The sequence below is a fragment of the Carassius gibelio genome, chromosome A25 (genome assembly GCF_023724105.1).
Source record: "Carassius gibelio isolate Cgi1373 ecotype wild population from Czech Republic chromosome A25, carGib1.2-hapl.c, whole genome shotgun sequence".
NCBI lineage: Eukaryota > Metazoa > Chordata > Actinopteri > Cypriniformes > Cyprinidae > Carassius > Carassius gibelio.
Genome location: NC_068395.1, coordinates 211,754 through 228,285, shown reverse-complemented (window position 1 = coordinate 228,285; position 16,532 = coordinate 211,754).

Below are 16,532 nucleotides of genomic sequence, written 5' to 3'. Positions count from 1 at the left end.
TATATTGAGTAGATAATAAATATTAATATCTGAAGTCATTATGCATCTCCTGCAAATGTCTTGGTTTCACAAAGTTCATATATTAGCACTGGAATACAGTGTAATAATTTTTTCTTCCCCAGATTATTGATGATGTGAGGAAGCAGTGAGGAATCCGCTGTATAGTGAACATGCTCTCTGCCCTTTAACCTCTCTGAATATATACGCCAATGAATCTAATTTAATATCAAGAATGAAGAGATCTGTAATATACTTGACTGTATGTAATGAGTAAATAAATTACTTAATGCAACATCCATTATTTATTTGCTGAGTTTAAGTTTTTTTTATGAATGATTATGTCATCTTTTATTATAAACATGAGTGCAGTATTATCATGTGAATCAACATTATTAGAAATGTCTGAATGAATCAGAATCAGAATCAAACGATTAAGTGATTAATGCAGAGATTTTCTTCCTTAGTATTTCTGTCTTGTTTTCTGGTATAAATTAATGCTTTCAAACGATTAATCGCTTTAGAATATGAGCTGGGTCATTCTGTCGATTCATTCAGGGCTGCTCTGGGTTTAGTACAAACACAACATTAGTCTAGGGAGGTATAGTCTTGTCTCTTGGAAATGCAGAGAACAGCTTTCCTCAGCTTTCCTTAAGGCTGTCCTTGTCCTGTTTGCAAATGGCTAAAAGGGAAGAAAAAAGAATACATAGAATAAGTTCACAGTTCGTTCATTGTTTGTTCATGTTCGTTAATGAGCTAACTAACATTAACTAAAGGACTAGTATTCTTAAGTGTTACCACATAATCTTTGTAAATAAGTAACGGTAGTGAAATTAAAGAGAGAAGCTTCAGCTCCATGATTAATCTAGACAGTCAAAGTGCTCACTCTGTATATTGTGCTCATAACATCATTTAGTTTATTATATAAATGGCAATATAAGTTAAAACGTAGCCTAATAAGAATTCATTTAAACTTTGAATTCTTATAAAGTCTCAGCTTTCACTGCTAACTACGTTAGCGATATCGCTATCTATTTATTAATAGTCTGACACTGGTGGTTAATTAGCTGTCAACATAATGTTAAAAATGACCAAAAAACATCAAGAAAGAACAGCTGAGTCTTACCTGTGAAAGACAACACCCCGAGATCTGTTTTTTTATTATCGTGTGACGGTTTGTAGGTGTCCAATCTGTCGATGAGTCAGGTACGTTTTCTTCTGTCCTGATGTGAGAGTTATGAGAGTTGCCCGCTCCAATATGGCGGCGACGTTGACGTGCGGTCGAGTGGCCAATGAGGCGTCTATGTATTTATATGTCTATGACTGTGTCAGCCGTCAGCTCTGTGTATTTTTTTATTTCACGACAATACCACTACTACTAAATATAATTGTATTTCTAGTATCTATGCCTATACTTCTATACTTTTATCTTTTATTTTTGTTATTTTTTAGTTTTTCTTGATTTCTATTTGCATTTGGAAAAAAAAGTGCAGATAGGTCTATAATGCTAAAGTTTATTAAATTAATATTAATGGATTAATTCTCTGCACAGACCATACTTGATAATGTGCTCAGAATCAAATGCAAATTATAGCAAAGCTATTCGGTTCTGCGGTTGTTGATGATTTTCATAACTTTTCTTTCTTTTTCTAATTAAGAACGAACATACATTCATAGAGAGTACTACAGTACATGACCCAGAAGGCCCCTGAAGCTTTGAAGCTATGAAACTTTAACTTTTATGGTCAGTCCTTAAAGTTCAAAGCTATAAAACCTTTCAAACATTTTGGTCTCACCTGAGAATTTAGATTAGCCTTTTATTGTGACCAGCCTAAGGCACACCTGTGCAATAATCATGCTGTCTAATCAGTATCTTGATATGCCACACTTGTGAGGTCGATAGTTTATCTCGGCAAAGGAGAAGTGCTCACTAACACAGATTTAGACAGGTTCGTGAAAAATATTTGAGAGAAATAGGCCTTTTGTGTACATACAGTAGATAAAGTCTTCGATCTCTGAGTTCAGCTCATGAAAAATGAGGGCAAAACCAAAAGTGTTGCGTTCATAATTTTGTTCAGTATATATATAGATATATATATATATATATATATATATATATATATATATATATATATATATATATATATATAGATATATATATATATATATATATATATATATATATATATATATATATATATATATATATATATAGATAGATAGATAGATAGATAGATAGATAGATATACAGTATATAGATAGATAGATAGATAGATAGATAGATAGATAGATAGATAGATAGATAGATAGATAGATAGATAGATAGATAGATAGATAGATAGATATAATACAATCTGATTGATAATTTATATTAATAACCCCATTGACAGGAATGCTAGTTATATCAGAATGGCATGTTGCTTCAGCCAATCATAAATTTAATTAAGCATCATGCGACTTAATCAGGAATGTATGGTATTCAAAGAAGATCTTTTCTCTCTTTAAATTGTCTTTGTTGGCATCATCCTCTCCAGCTTTAATTAAAATGAATTGGGACAGAGCAGAACATGGGCAATATTAGCAGGTTACGAATGCCTCCCTGACAACTTAATGTATAACTGATGGGCTAATTCACCTGATGACAGCTAACTCATTTGCACATATTTAACGATTTGTAATCTGAGGTAATGGACACTTGGACTCAACAGGCAAGTGATGGAGAAATCTTAATTCATTCTAAACCAGGATTTGACTTCACCTGGATGAAAAAACATCAGCTCTTTAAATATGACAGCATATCATAGTGTGCTTTCACAGTGTTATTCACTATTTATTCATCATTCATCTTGTTTAGTCCATTATAACCTTAAAGCAAACTCAACATGTTGTTGCTTTAAATTTCACTGTTATATGATTTGATTTAGAAAATTGCTGAAATATTAATTAGGAGATCTCTGTAGTATAATAAATGAGAAGTGAAACGACCTAAAATGCTGAGTAATTATCCACAGATTATTCTTCCCACTTCAAGCACATCAGACAGGTCTCATGTGATCCTCTGTCTATATTAAAAAGCTATTCAATCTCATCAGCCTCTGAATAAATCCTGTCTGGTATGTGCTGGTTGAAGAGTGTCATTTTTCATGATGATGAAAAGCAATGGAAACTGCTTTGAAATTATGCAGTTCTTTACCAAGCTGGCAGAGAGTAAGAGCAGGGGAGACTGCTTACCAACCAAATACACAAACCCTGGGTTTAGCTTTCACGTTTTGATGATATAAAGATGCAAATGGTGATTCTAACAAGGTCACAATTTCAAATCATGTTTATGATGTTATATGTTCATAGGCTGTTAAAGATAAATGGCAACTTGTGTTGACATATTTCCATCTGAAACAGGAAGCAGGGGTGGGGAAATCTAAGTTTAATAGCCAATAGATTTATGTCAGAGCATCGGTGCCATTAGCAAGTAGATAAAATGCAAAATAATATTACAATTTATTGAACAAGAAATACTAAATTTAAAACAAAGCAAAGATGAAGTGCATAGCTTTCTTTTTTAACGAAATATGTAATGTACGTATGTATTAATTCAGTCATATATTTCTTTAAAGAGGAGATTTCTTGGTTCCAAACCATATTAATCTCTAAATGATGCACAGTTAGTTTCAATATATAATACAATTTGTATAAAATCTGATTGGTAGATAGTAATATAATACATTTTTTGTATATTTTTGTATTTTTCTCAATTGCTGACTATAATGACATATACGGTCTTTTTACGTGTTGTGTATCGTGTCGTGTAAACATAACACCATGTCTGCATTTGTGACTGGAGGAACGACAAACAACCAGTGTTACTCTACACTGCTCAAAACTTGCATTTAAATCATTAGTATCAAATTATTAAAATATGAAAACATACTTACAGGCTTTGAGTCAGAAGTGCCAGACTGTCCTTCCAAAGTTGGAAATGCCCCACTTTATAGAAACAGACACAGGAATTCTAGACTCACAGGAAACAGTCCTCGTCCTCCACAAAATGCGCAGCACACATCTGAATATTTGGGTTGGACTGTTCTGGAACAGTGTTGGAACCACTGACTTCTAGTCGTGTCCTCTTTTGAAAGACCAAACAAAGTAGTTTCACTTTCACAACGAAACACACAGCAACTCCACTTCACGACCGCGGCGGCAACAGAGAGACTAAAAGTTCCGCCTTTTTTCTTTACATGAAAGTTTGGGGGCCATTATCTTCCCACATCGTGACGTAGAGATGTGGGGTGTGTTAAAACGAGATGTTTTAGAGGGGAGTGGTTGACCTCTTAACTTTCATAAAGAATATCTCTTTGGATTTGAGACTTTAGTCTTTGCAACTTTACAGATCTTCTTTATGCACCAAGAGCTTGTAACACTCCAAAGAAAAAGGAAACATTTTAATCGCATCATATGACCCCTTTAAGTTTTAATTAAAATGGTGAGTTTGTTGAAGGCTTTTCTCTGTAAATCATGACTCGTACCACAACAAACAGAGGTTTCTAAGCTCAAGCTGGTCCTGATAGTCTTGTAACCCGAGCTTGCTTGTGCTCCCTAATGTAAAGTTCTGTGGAGCGTTTCTTTCTTTCCGTCAAGCATGAGAGTACGTTCTGGACCCTACGATGCTAGCAATTTCCTTTCAGTCTCCATGTTTAAAAGGAAAATCCAGGGTCCTGTGCGCCCTTGGGCCCTTTTCACATACACATGTAAATCTGACCTTACCAGCTTTCAAAGACTTCCCTCACGAGTGTGTTTCTTGAAAAGACAGCTAAGCGGCCATAATGTGGCCTAGTGAGGGATCCTCAACGGTTAATTATCCATTTACGCTTTTAAAGAGAAAAATCCTTTTAGCGTGCACACAGAGGACTTCTTTGATAGTAGGCAATGCTGCTCCTAAATACCAGAGTGGAGGACATGTCAGATGTAACTCTATTACACAGGACCACTTTCTCCCATTATCAAAACTCTAACCCCTGTTCTGCTCCACAGCGGCCCGTTCCATTTTACCACAGGCACCCATAGAAATCCAGGAAAGGTAAAACCCAGATGGGTAGACTTCCTGTCTTGTGTCTCTAGCGATGGCCCATTCATTTCCATTGGCAGTAGTTCGGTCTGATAAAAGGAAAAAATAGCCAACAGATCGAATGAACACGGACGGATGAGTCTGTGATTGGGTCGTACAAGGGATTTAGTCTCAGCTGCGAGAGCTGGTGAAATCAGCCTTCCCCTCATTTTAAGGCTGGAGTACACAACCTTTGAACAGATTTGCCCCTGATTTGCTAGTTGACAGTCGAAGTTGATTGATTTAGCAGAGAACCGTGTTGTGTATGATGCATTTGCGATACGCATTTCATCCCCTAGTGAAAGTCACACAGAATGTCACATCATTTCTGATGTGACATGCAATAAAAGCATCTTTTCCATGTTAATCAGAGATTTGCATCCTAACCATCCAGAGATATTTGTGGAGGCCCGTTTCTGCATGAGGATAAAAAACATTTTTACTTTTTAATCATACAATTATCAGAAAAAAAGTCATTTCATTGTGACTTTCCATAAGACGACTGTAATTTTCTTTCTCACAATTCTGATATTTTTTCTCAGAATTGAATGTTTATATCAAGTGTTAGGGAGTAACTAGTAAAATGTAAATAAATGAAATAAATGTAACTGTAATCTATAATTACTGAGAAAAATGTGTAATTAAATCACAGTTACTTATGAAAATGTTAATGATTGCAAAGGGGGTTACATCTGAATATTTATTGTATTTACATTTACTAATTCTTATTATAATTTTAAATCGTAAGTGAAAAGAGGTACTAAATTCTGATTTTGAGGTGGTTGTACTTTAAAATAAATGTTATTAATATAATCTTAATTCAAGAGATGAAGGGTTTTGAAAGTCGGACAGTAATCGGTATTTAGTACTAGTGTAATGTTCACCCTGCCTGATAGAAATGTTGGAAATGATTAACAGTTGAAAACATTTGTTAGAAAATTAGAAAAGTAATCAAAAGTAATCAGTTAAATTACTTTCATTAATAAAGTAATAGTTACACTACTTATTATATTTTAAATAGGGTAATTTGTAATATGTAACCTATTACAATTCCAAAGTAACCTTCCCAGCACTGTTTATATATCACAATTATGACTTCTTTTCTAAGATTTGCAAGAAAAAACTCTGAATTAAGATAAAAACGCAGAACTGTGAGATATAAAGTCAGAATTCTGAGAGATAAAGTCTGAATTGCAAGACATATACTAAAAAAAGAATTTTGAGATAAAGTGTGGCAATTATCTTTTTAATAAGCTTAAGATGCCTAGTGTTTTAAATAATTTTCCATTTTTAAAAGTCATTTAAAGTATTCCAGCTTTAATAACATGTTATTGTTGCTATGCAATATTATTCAGTAATTATAATAGTTTTGGAAATTATCTCAAACTGACCCAAAAAAGTGGTGCCTTTGTTACATCATAGCTACATCTTGAATCTCAGCTTTTTCTATGTAACAGTTTAAAAAGTTAGCATGAATGCAATGCATATAATGTTTTAAAATCTGTTCCGATGTTAAAACTCGTGTATGCCAGCTATAAAAATGTGCGATCATTGCTATGAAATATCGTACAGTAACTAGAATAGTTTTGGAAACTGGAAATGATCCAAAAAAGCAGTTTTTGTCATCACGGAGTCCCTTTGTTACATCATACGCCTCCAATCCCGACTCTTTTTCCGAGTCTACACCTGACCTTGGTGTACATTTCCAACCTTTCACGGTAAATTCCCGACCTTTTGGTAACATTTCTGTAACTCACTGTATGACAGGTCATGCGTTTGGCCGGGGATGTTACCCGACACTGTCTTTCTCTCTCAAAATTGATCTTGAGGAAAGCTAGAGAGAAAAAAAAAAAAGTGGAATTTCCTGAACACAGATCCCAGAGTCTTTCCCGCAGCAGTGAGCACTAATACCTCCATCAGCAGCAACCTTATCGCTGGCATCTTGACATCAAGAGGCCAAAAAAACAAGCGCCATTTCCCCAACACCAACCTTTTAAAGAGGAAAAATTCTATTTATGTCCTGCCAGCTCACTATTGATTTACAGAGCAATTAGGTTTACATTTCTCTCCAAATACTGGCCTCAGTGACCCAGGGAATCCCCACCATTGAGCGCCTTTCACCACGACACGCTCGTTCGATCGCCAGGTCGCGCCGGGCAATTATGATGACCTTGCTTCTGTGCTTTACCTGAACCCTCCACTTGCAGGACTTTTTGTTTGTCTTGTTTTGGCGGAGAGGAACCTTTACATTTCGCAGCAGATTTTCCCTTATGGAGAATCTTTTGGTGGGAATGTACACGGGGAGGAGACAAATGAATCCTTACATTAAGCCATGCAATTAATGTAATCCAAGATGAAGCTGTTTTTTCCATGTCCCCTCTTTCACAATAAGAGACCCTCCCCTCACACATTCTCAATAGCCTTTGAGGAGGTATAAAAGCCTTGGCGGCTGCTGTCCACACAGGACCAGTTCAAGTGCATTACTACATTGTGTACTGTACACCGCCGGACCCTGTCTCTGACCTCCAGCCATGCTGACCAGGTAAATCTCATAATGCAAACACATCCAGATCAGTTATTATATTTTCACAGCATTTGTTACCATTTTAATAATACTATAACGCAATGTGAAGGATAATTGTTTATGTACAGTACGTCAACCCTGGAAAGACATGAAGCTTTAAAATGATACCACCAAATTGATTTAAATAATTAGTCATATTTATATAATTATAAATAATATTATATTTGAATATTTAAACTAATAATTGACTTTATTTTTATGACAAATAAATGAATATTATATTTAATTAATTAAAAAAAACATCTTAGAGCTTTTTTTAATCACTACTATACAGTTTATTTAATATTACTATATAGTAATATTATTAATATTGTTATATATATATATATATATATATATATATATATATATATATATATATATATATATATATATATATATAAAAGCATAACTACATAGATATTGATCATCATGATATTCTGTCAGTGGTTTTTAATGCTGTCATCTCTGGTCACTGCATTCTTGAATTCATTTTGCATGAATCATTAGACTTTTTAAATCAAAATCTTTCACTATGAATATGATTGATGCAAAGCAGCTCCTTACCTGCTTGTTTATGAGGCAGATTTATTATGATTTGATTTTGTCACAGGAACATTCTCATCCTCTGCTCATTGGCATTGGTTCTGGTTAAAGCGGACCTTGAAGCAGGTAAATATCCTTATACTGTAATATAAGAGAGTTAAGAAGTCACAAATATGATCTAAAATCTAACATCATCATAGCAGAGAATAATTACTTTAATTCAGAGTTTGTGTGTGAGTGTGGAGAGAGAGAGTGTGTTTTACGGTTTGTTATATCTGTGATAAATGTGACTTGAATTATTTACAAAAAAACAAAAATGTAAAATGCAATTGACGGAACATTTCCTGGTTGCTTCCTTTCATAGCTGATGGAGGGTCCCAAGCCATGTTTGCTACAGGTAAATCTAAAATCAATAACATTTAAACAGAAGTATGTAAATCAACCTTCAACTAAGAATCCTTCCAAAAATCCACAGATCCGGATTCAACCTCAGATGAAGCTCCAACTGGTGAGTTTTCCTTCTCTTTCTCTGTTTTAGAGTAACAGTCTGTAGGATGTCAGCCGGACAGACTCTCACTGAAGTGTTTTGTGTTTTCATTGACAGAAAGCATGAACCTGCTCTCACCCGACCTGCCCAATGGTGAGTGATCACTGCTTCTGATGAGAGATGCTTTCTTATCAACTTTGAGCATGGAAGGATTTGATAGCTGACGTTCCAGATAAACAACAGAATGATTGCTAGTTTAAGAACAAACAATATGTGATGGGTTAAAACACATTTGACAAGTTGCCCTTAGGGATAAACTGAAGGTTGCCTAATAGAGCTTTTGATGCTTGACTCAAGATACAAGATCTTCAGAGCTCATTCAACTGTTTTCATGATAAACATCTTATTCTATGGTTCTTTAGGAGCCCATCTGTGCTTTAATGGACCCAGGAAAATCTATAATGAAACACCTAGATCTTATTTAATATCCAAGCATAACAAGTCATATAACAAGCAAGCTGCTGGATTTTCTAAAGCAATTCAAGTTAGACTTTACAAGTCTGCCATCTAGTGGAGTCTAAACCCACATACACATTTAAAATACGGCCTTTTTCTATTCAGATTTACCCAGAGGAAATTTACTCTCTGTTTAATCTCTGTACTGTCAAAATGAAATGAATAGATATTAAATGTATTATTCTTATGACTACAGATGAGCTTCTGTATTACAACGGAGCAACCGCAGGTATAAAAAATAACTATTTAAAAAAAGTACTGATTCATCTTAACAACCAAAAATAATTGTGAGCGTTGTTTTAATGTCAAATTGTCTAACAGATGCAAGCAGCAGCAGTGCTGAGGCAGGACATAGTGGTGAGTATCAGATCTATTCATAGAAAATATAGGAGATATTTATAGAATATATTTATAGGTCATATCATAGCTCAATAATTTAGACAAAAAAATTGATGTTTAATTTCTTTTCAGCACTTCAAGTAAATGATGTGCCCAAAACCGGTAAGTCATTTATTTATTTTTTATAACTTAAAAAAAATAAACTTAAACATGAGATTTGTTCAATGACTCCTAAAATCCGTGAGTTTTTATGCATGTGTTCTTTCTTCTGTAGATGCTGCTAAATCCAGTATGGAAGAGCCTGATGGTATTTCTCATCATAAACACACACATGCAACCACTGAATGTAATCTTGTGAATTAAGAGTCTAAAGTTTCTGTCTCACTTGTTTCTCTGTGTTCAGAAGATGAAGCTCCAGACTCAGAGGAGGCGGCGGTGGCTGTGAAACCAACCCCGGTCCCGGTCCCAGTCCAGCGTGCAAACAAATCCCACAATGCATCAGCACGCAAGCGGAGCAAGCCCATCTCTGCCTCAAAAAAGAGATCAAGAAACCTCCGTCCCTGAGACGTGAACTGTGGAGAGTGAAACAGGGCAAAGGAGTAAAAAAAAAGATATAGATGCTGTTTTCAGTGAACTTTTTTGTTTTTGAGAATCTTGAACTAGATTTTATGCTCTGTGATGTACTGATCGGTTTGTGTGTGTTGCTGTGAATGATTATGACCTCTGTTAAAGGTCTGTTAATGTGAGCTACACGATGTGCTTGCCAAATATTCTTCCAAACTTTAGCCAGAGGCAATGCTGACGTGGACACTTTATAGGGTTGATTTCTTTTTTTTTTCTTTTTTTTTTTTTAGATCAGACTAGAAATTAAACTTATTGTTATAAGATGAGATGAAAATTTATAGACTGGTCTTTTTTTTTTTTTTTTTTTTTTGCTTACTTACAGAATAAATTTGAATCTATAATTCTCAGACTTGATGACAAACTGGTGCTGGCAACCTGATGACGTGCTCAGATGTGCCATGAGTTTAGCGACTAGCAAACACAAATGTCTTTGCTCTCCTCACAATGTCAGTGTTTGAATCTGAAGTGTTTCTCTCATTGTTTTCAGAAACTTTTTTATACATAAATATTTAACATTGTTGAATTTACAAATCTAATAATCATTAATATGTTATCCTGACACATTTCTTTCTTTTTATTGTACCCCTAAATAAAGCTCTAAGCAATGAATATGCCAAATAGAAGCATGTGTTTCTGTCATTATGCTATTGCGTTTGGTTAACACACACACACACACACACACACACAAACATATATATATATATATATATATATATATATATATATATATATACATATATATATATATATATATATATATATATATATATATATATATATATATATATATATATATACAGTACAGACCAAAAGTTTGGACACACCTTCTCATTCAAAGAGTTTTCTTTATTTTCATGACTATGAAAATTGTAGAGTCACACTGAAGGCATCAAAACTATGAATTAACACGTGGTATTATATATGGAATTATATACATAACAAAAAAGTGTGAAACAACTGAAAATATGTCATATTCTAGATTCTTCAAAGTAGCCACCTTTTGCTTTGATTACTGCTTTGCACACTCTTGGCATTCTCTTGATGAGCTTCAAGAGGTAGTCTCCTGAAATGGTCTTCCAACAGTCTTGAAGGAGTTCCCCGAGAGATGCTTAGCACTTGTTGGCCCTTTTGCCTTCTGTCTGCGGTCCAGCTCACCCATAAACCATCTCGATTGGGTTCAGGTCCAGTGACTGTGGAGGCCAGGTCATCTGGTGCAGCACCCCATCAGTCTCCTTCTTGGTCAAATAGCTCTTGATGCCTTCAGTGTGACTCTACAATTTTCATAGTAATGAAAATAAAGAAAACTCTTTGAATGAGAAGTGTGTCCAGACTTTTGGTCTGTACTGTATATATATATATATATATATATATATATATATATATATATATATATATAAAATAGTAAATAAACATTTAATAAAATATTGTGTAAACAACAAAATAAAAAATTATCCTGAAAAATAAATGAATGGCATATTGAAAAATAATAAATTCATCTAAAATAAAAAATATACGTAGTAATATTTAATAAAAAGTCAGAGCAAATGCATAAAAAATCCATTTTAAAAACTTTTTTTTTAAATAATTAAAATTAGTAGAATAAAAATGTAAATATATATATGGAATTAATGAAAAGTGAAAAAATGCATAAATTCAACCAATTTTTAAAAGTGTCTAAAAAGTGTACTTAATTAACCTAATAAAAACAATAACTTATCAAAGTAAATGCATAAATGTAACCATAAAAAAAATCTAAATTAAAGAACTAAAATTAATATTATAAAAAGGAAAAAGAAAAGAAGTAAATGAATGGATAAAAGTAACTTTTAAGCAATTAAAATGAATTATTTTTAGAGGGAAAGTGGTGGAAAAACGATATGTTGTGTTACAGATCCTTTTATAAAAATTCCTTCATAATGATTTCTTTTGCTAAGAATGATGTATTTATAAGATGCTTTACGCAGCGTCATGGCCTGAAATCAACTTGAGGAGCTCGGTGAAAGCTGTAAAGGGACAATCAAGAGCTTTCCTGTAAGCGTCTATAGGTTCCCTCTCAAACTCTATACCTTACGGTGTATGAATCCACTCTCTCTGCGGGACTCTTAAAGGTCGGGCCGTTCTCTCCCGCTGAAGCTGATACCTGTGTGGGCTTCTGGGCTTCTCCTGTGACGTCCACACCGCCACACAGCTCTGTTCTCACATCTATACACAACCTTTCGCATGTAAAAGGTCAAAAGGTTGTGACTGTGAGGGTTTTTGTAATCTCACACGTCACGGACACAGGATTTACCTTCTAGAATATCAACACAAGCGCTCACGTACACAGCACTGAAGACAGATTCCTCTTCTGGAAACTCTTGTGACTCCCATACAAATCATTCTGTGTTGAGCTGTAGGTCAGGGACAAAAACTACACAATGAAAGTCATACAGGCTTGGAATATTTGTATAATTAAGGTTATTTATCTTTGTTCATTGTTGAGTTTCATATAAATGTTATTTCATTTATTATACATTATTATTTTATCTATGCATTTGTGGCTATATTTTGTTTTATTCTTACTTTGTTAATTTATATAAAATGATTGATAATAAAATAATGAAAATTAATTAATAAAATAATTACATTTAATTTATTAAATATTCTATCTGTATCATTATATATATATATATATATATATATATATATATATATATATATATATATATATATATATATATATATATATATATATATATATTTCTGGATGGATGGATGGTGGGTATATTTTGTTATTTACTTATTATGTTCATTTCATTTATTAAAAATTAAAGAATAAATAACGCAAACTTCATATCACCTATAGATCACCAATTATTTAGAAATTAATTAAATTAAAATTAACTGAAGTCATCAGTGATTATTTATAGTTTTTGTTAATATTTTGAATTCGATTTTTATTTTTATTTTGATTTCACTTTAACTTTAGTTAAATTGTTTTACTGTTTTGTCATTTTTATTAGCTTTTTTAATGTCTATATTGTTTTTATTTGTTTTTAATTATTAATGTTAATCTATTTATTTTAGTTATTTTAGTAGCAATTTCAAGTTAAACTTAATGAAAACTATATATATTGCCTTTTAACTAGCCTTTTGTAACTAACTTTTTCAGTTAATGTTATTAGCTTTAGTTTTATTATAAATAATAACCCTGACCAACACATTAATCAACCAGTCTGCTATTTCTAATCAAACTTTAAATGATCCACTTTCAAAAGCTTGTTTCAAGTGCTGCTATTAGTTACTATCACAAAAACATCACTTGAACTCAGTGAACATGAAAAACAAGCTGTTAAGTGTTTTGGAGGGGACATTATCTCAGACGTGCAGGAGGTTCATTTGGTGGCCGCTAACAAAGGCCTTCTGTTCAGCAGCGCCGTGAATCAGGTCTCCTCTGGTATCAGCTTCTGAGCTTTACTGGAACCACGAGCCGACTGGTACGAGCTATGAAAATACTTCAGCCTCTCTTTAGACGACTGACTTGAAATTGTGAGGAACGTGTCACACTTGCTAAGTTCTTGATTTGGATGGAGAGCACGTTCACTACAGACTGCATCAGGTCAGATCGGTTCTCAAACTCACCGCTGCCTCCGTACGGCTATCTGAGGTACTACAGCAAAACAAAAACCCGGGAAAAAAAACCCCACAATGTAAAAAAAATAAAAATAAATCATGTTGTGTTAAATAACATGTAAATTACTCAAATAAATGATGTGTTCCGACAAATTGCAAATATTTAAATCCTTTTCATTTTTTATTTTAACTTTTTTTCTTTCTATTAATTCATTTTAATTTATTTGTATTTTGAGTAACTCATGAGTAATTCATGAAAAAAGCATGATTCCGAATTTGTTAATGGGAAAAATAAGAATCCTAATGAGATCCTACTGAATAAATCGAAATTTTACAGGATTTATTATTTCTTGATTCTTAGAGTCCTATTAAATTCACATAAAATTGATACTGTGTAAAACTTGACACAATACATTTACATTTAGTCATTTAGCAGACGCTTTAATCCAAAGACGACATTGGAAGCGATCAAAATCAACAAAAGAGGAATGGTATACAAGTGCTATAACAAGTCTCAGTTAGCTTAAACACAGTACACGTAGCAAGGGCTTTTAAATAAAATAACAAATAAAATAAAAAAGAAAACAGAAAAAGAATAGAGCAAGCTAGTGAGAGGTCTTTTTTTTTTTTACAAAATACAAAATATATATATATACAAAAATTAATACATCACAATATATTTAAATAAAAATAACAGCATAGTGTGCTTTAAATTATTTGTAATGAATTATATTGGGAATCATAATAGTTAATTTGACAGTTATATGTTCTAAAAGATCTTGTTTTTGATTTATGATGATAGAATTCTATAATTCCCACGCATAATTCCAAAATCTGGTAATAATTCCACTGGGTTTTGAGTAGGGCAAACTGTTCTAAACATGGCTTATTTTACAGAAGCGTCTTGGATAACTTCTCCATCATGGGATAGAGACTGTGCCGTCGGCTCCATGGACGTCAGGGAGAGATGGATTTGTCTGAGAACTTTAGCACAAACAGCCTTTTTACTGAACAGAGCTGAGAGACATTCTTACATTTCAGATGCTGTTACCACTGACTCCCTCTCAAACGGATGAGTGGCTCGGGAAGACCTGAAAATCAGACACTGTACATATCTGAACATAACAGAAACCTTAAACCACCTCTGAATCAGAGAAAGAAATAAAATGTGTGTGTAGAGCTGTGCTGTTGTTTTATTAAGTGGCCTGACTCCGCATTTTCCCCTGCTGGACAACAAAACAGGTGAAAAAAATGCCATAAACACACAATGAAGGAAAGCCTCGAGTTATACATGAACCAATACAGGACAAAAGCACCTAGCAACTATCCAAAAGACGTTAGCAACACCTTAGAATACTACAATATTCGATATAAGAAGCTCAATCATGAGCAGTTCTACAATTAAAAAGTGTGATGTCAAATGTGACATTCATGCTTGATTACATAATATACCAATTATTATTTCAAAACAAAACTATGTAATACAAGTATGGAAAAAAATTAAAAGATAAAAAAACTATTATATATTATTATATTATTATTATTGTTGTATAAATTATGTTCATGTACATATTTATTTTACAAATCTTTTTTTATTTATTTAAGACTGGCACACAGTTTGTATTTTTTGTATCATATATGTGTGTGTGTGTGTGTGTGTGTGTATATATATATATATGACTAGTGTAATACAAATAATTTAAAGCATTACTTTTGTGATTATTCAAATGCATTTATTTATTTGTTCATTTTTATTTTGCTTTCTATTATTACTATTTGTATAATAATAATAATAAACAATCATTATTTATGTATGTATTTTTCAGTAGTTCTGTAAGGTTTTGGCAACAGTATAGTTTGTGTGTGTTTTTTAATATATATATATATATATATATATATATATATATATATATATATATATATATATATACTTTAATAATATGCAAGAAATGTTGCTTTATAAATCAAATGTATGTGTCCAAGTGGATCTCAAATGTTTCTTAAGGAAATACTCTTTCAGAATGTGAAGGAATGTCTACAAACTAAGCAAGTAGCATCAGCTTCTAGTCGTCCTTGTCTTTGTTTGTGGAGTAAAAACAGCAGTGTTTAAAGGCTAGTGGTTGGATTTAGGTGACTGACACAGAATTTCAATGATCACCGGCCGCTGTCCACAGAAATGTCATCTAAATTTAAAGCTCACACAATGCCGTAGGATGTTACTGAGCCCTGCATGTTTAACTGACCTTCTGTACCCTGTGTTTTATAAAAAAAAACTGTGTTTCTTAGTGGAAGCTTCGGGAAAAAAGTGACATAACTAAAACTGCTACGCCACCACTGTACGATAAAGTCTCTCTTTATTATTCTCTCTTGTTAAACAAAAAGCACCAAACAAAAGACATCCTCAATATTCTTTAAATGAAAAAACAATGGCATTTATATATATATATATTTAATGCAAAAGTGGGGAACAGAAGTGGCAGGCAGGCACAGTCAGAGATGGTCACAATAGGCTCATTTGAGTTTACAGGACCCTGTGAGAGTGTTTAACAGGTCAGCGGGTCATTTGCTTAGACGTGCTGATCTCACATTCGTCCTGGATCACTGGTCATGAGATCTTAACAAGATGGAGAGAGAGAGAGAGAGCAGATGGAAATGAGGACGAATGCAGGTCAATGATAGGAAAATCATGTTTAAATAAATAAAACTGTTAGATTATTTAATGCTTTTATCGAAATTGCCAGGGAACA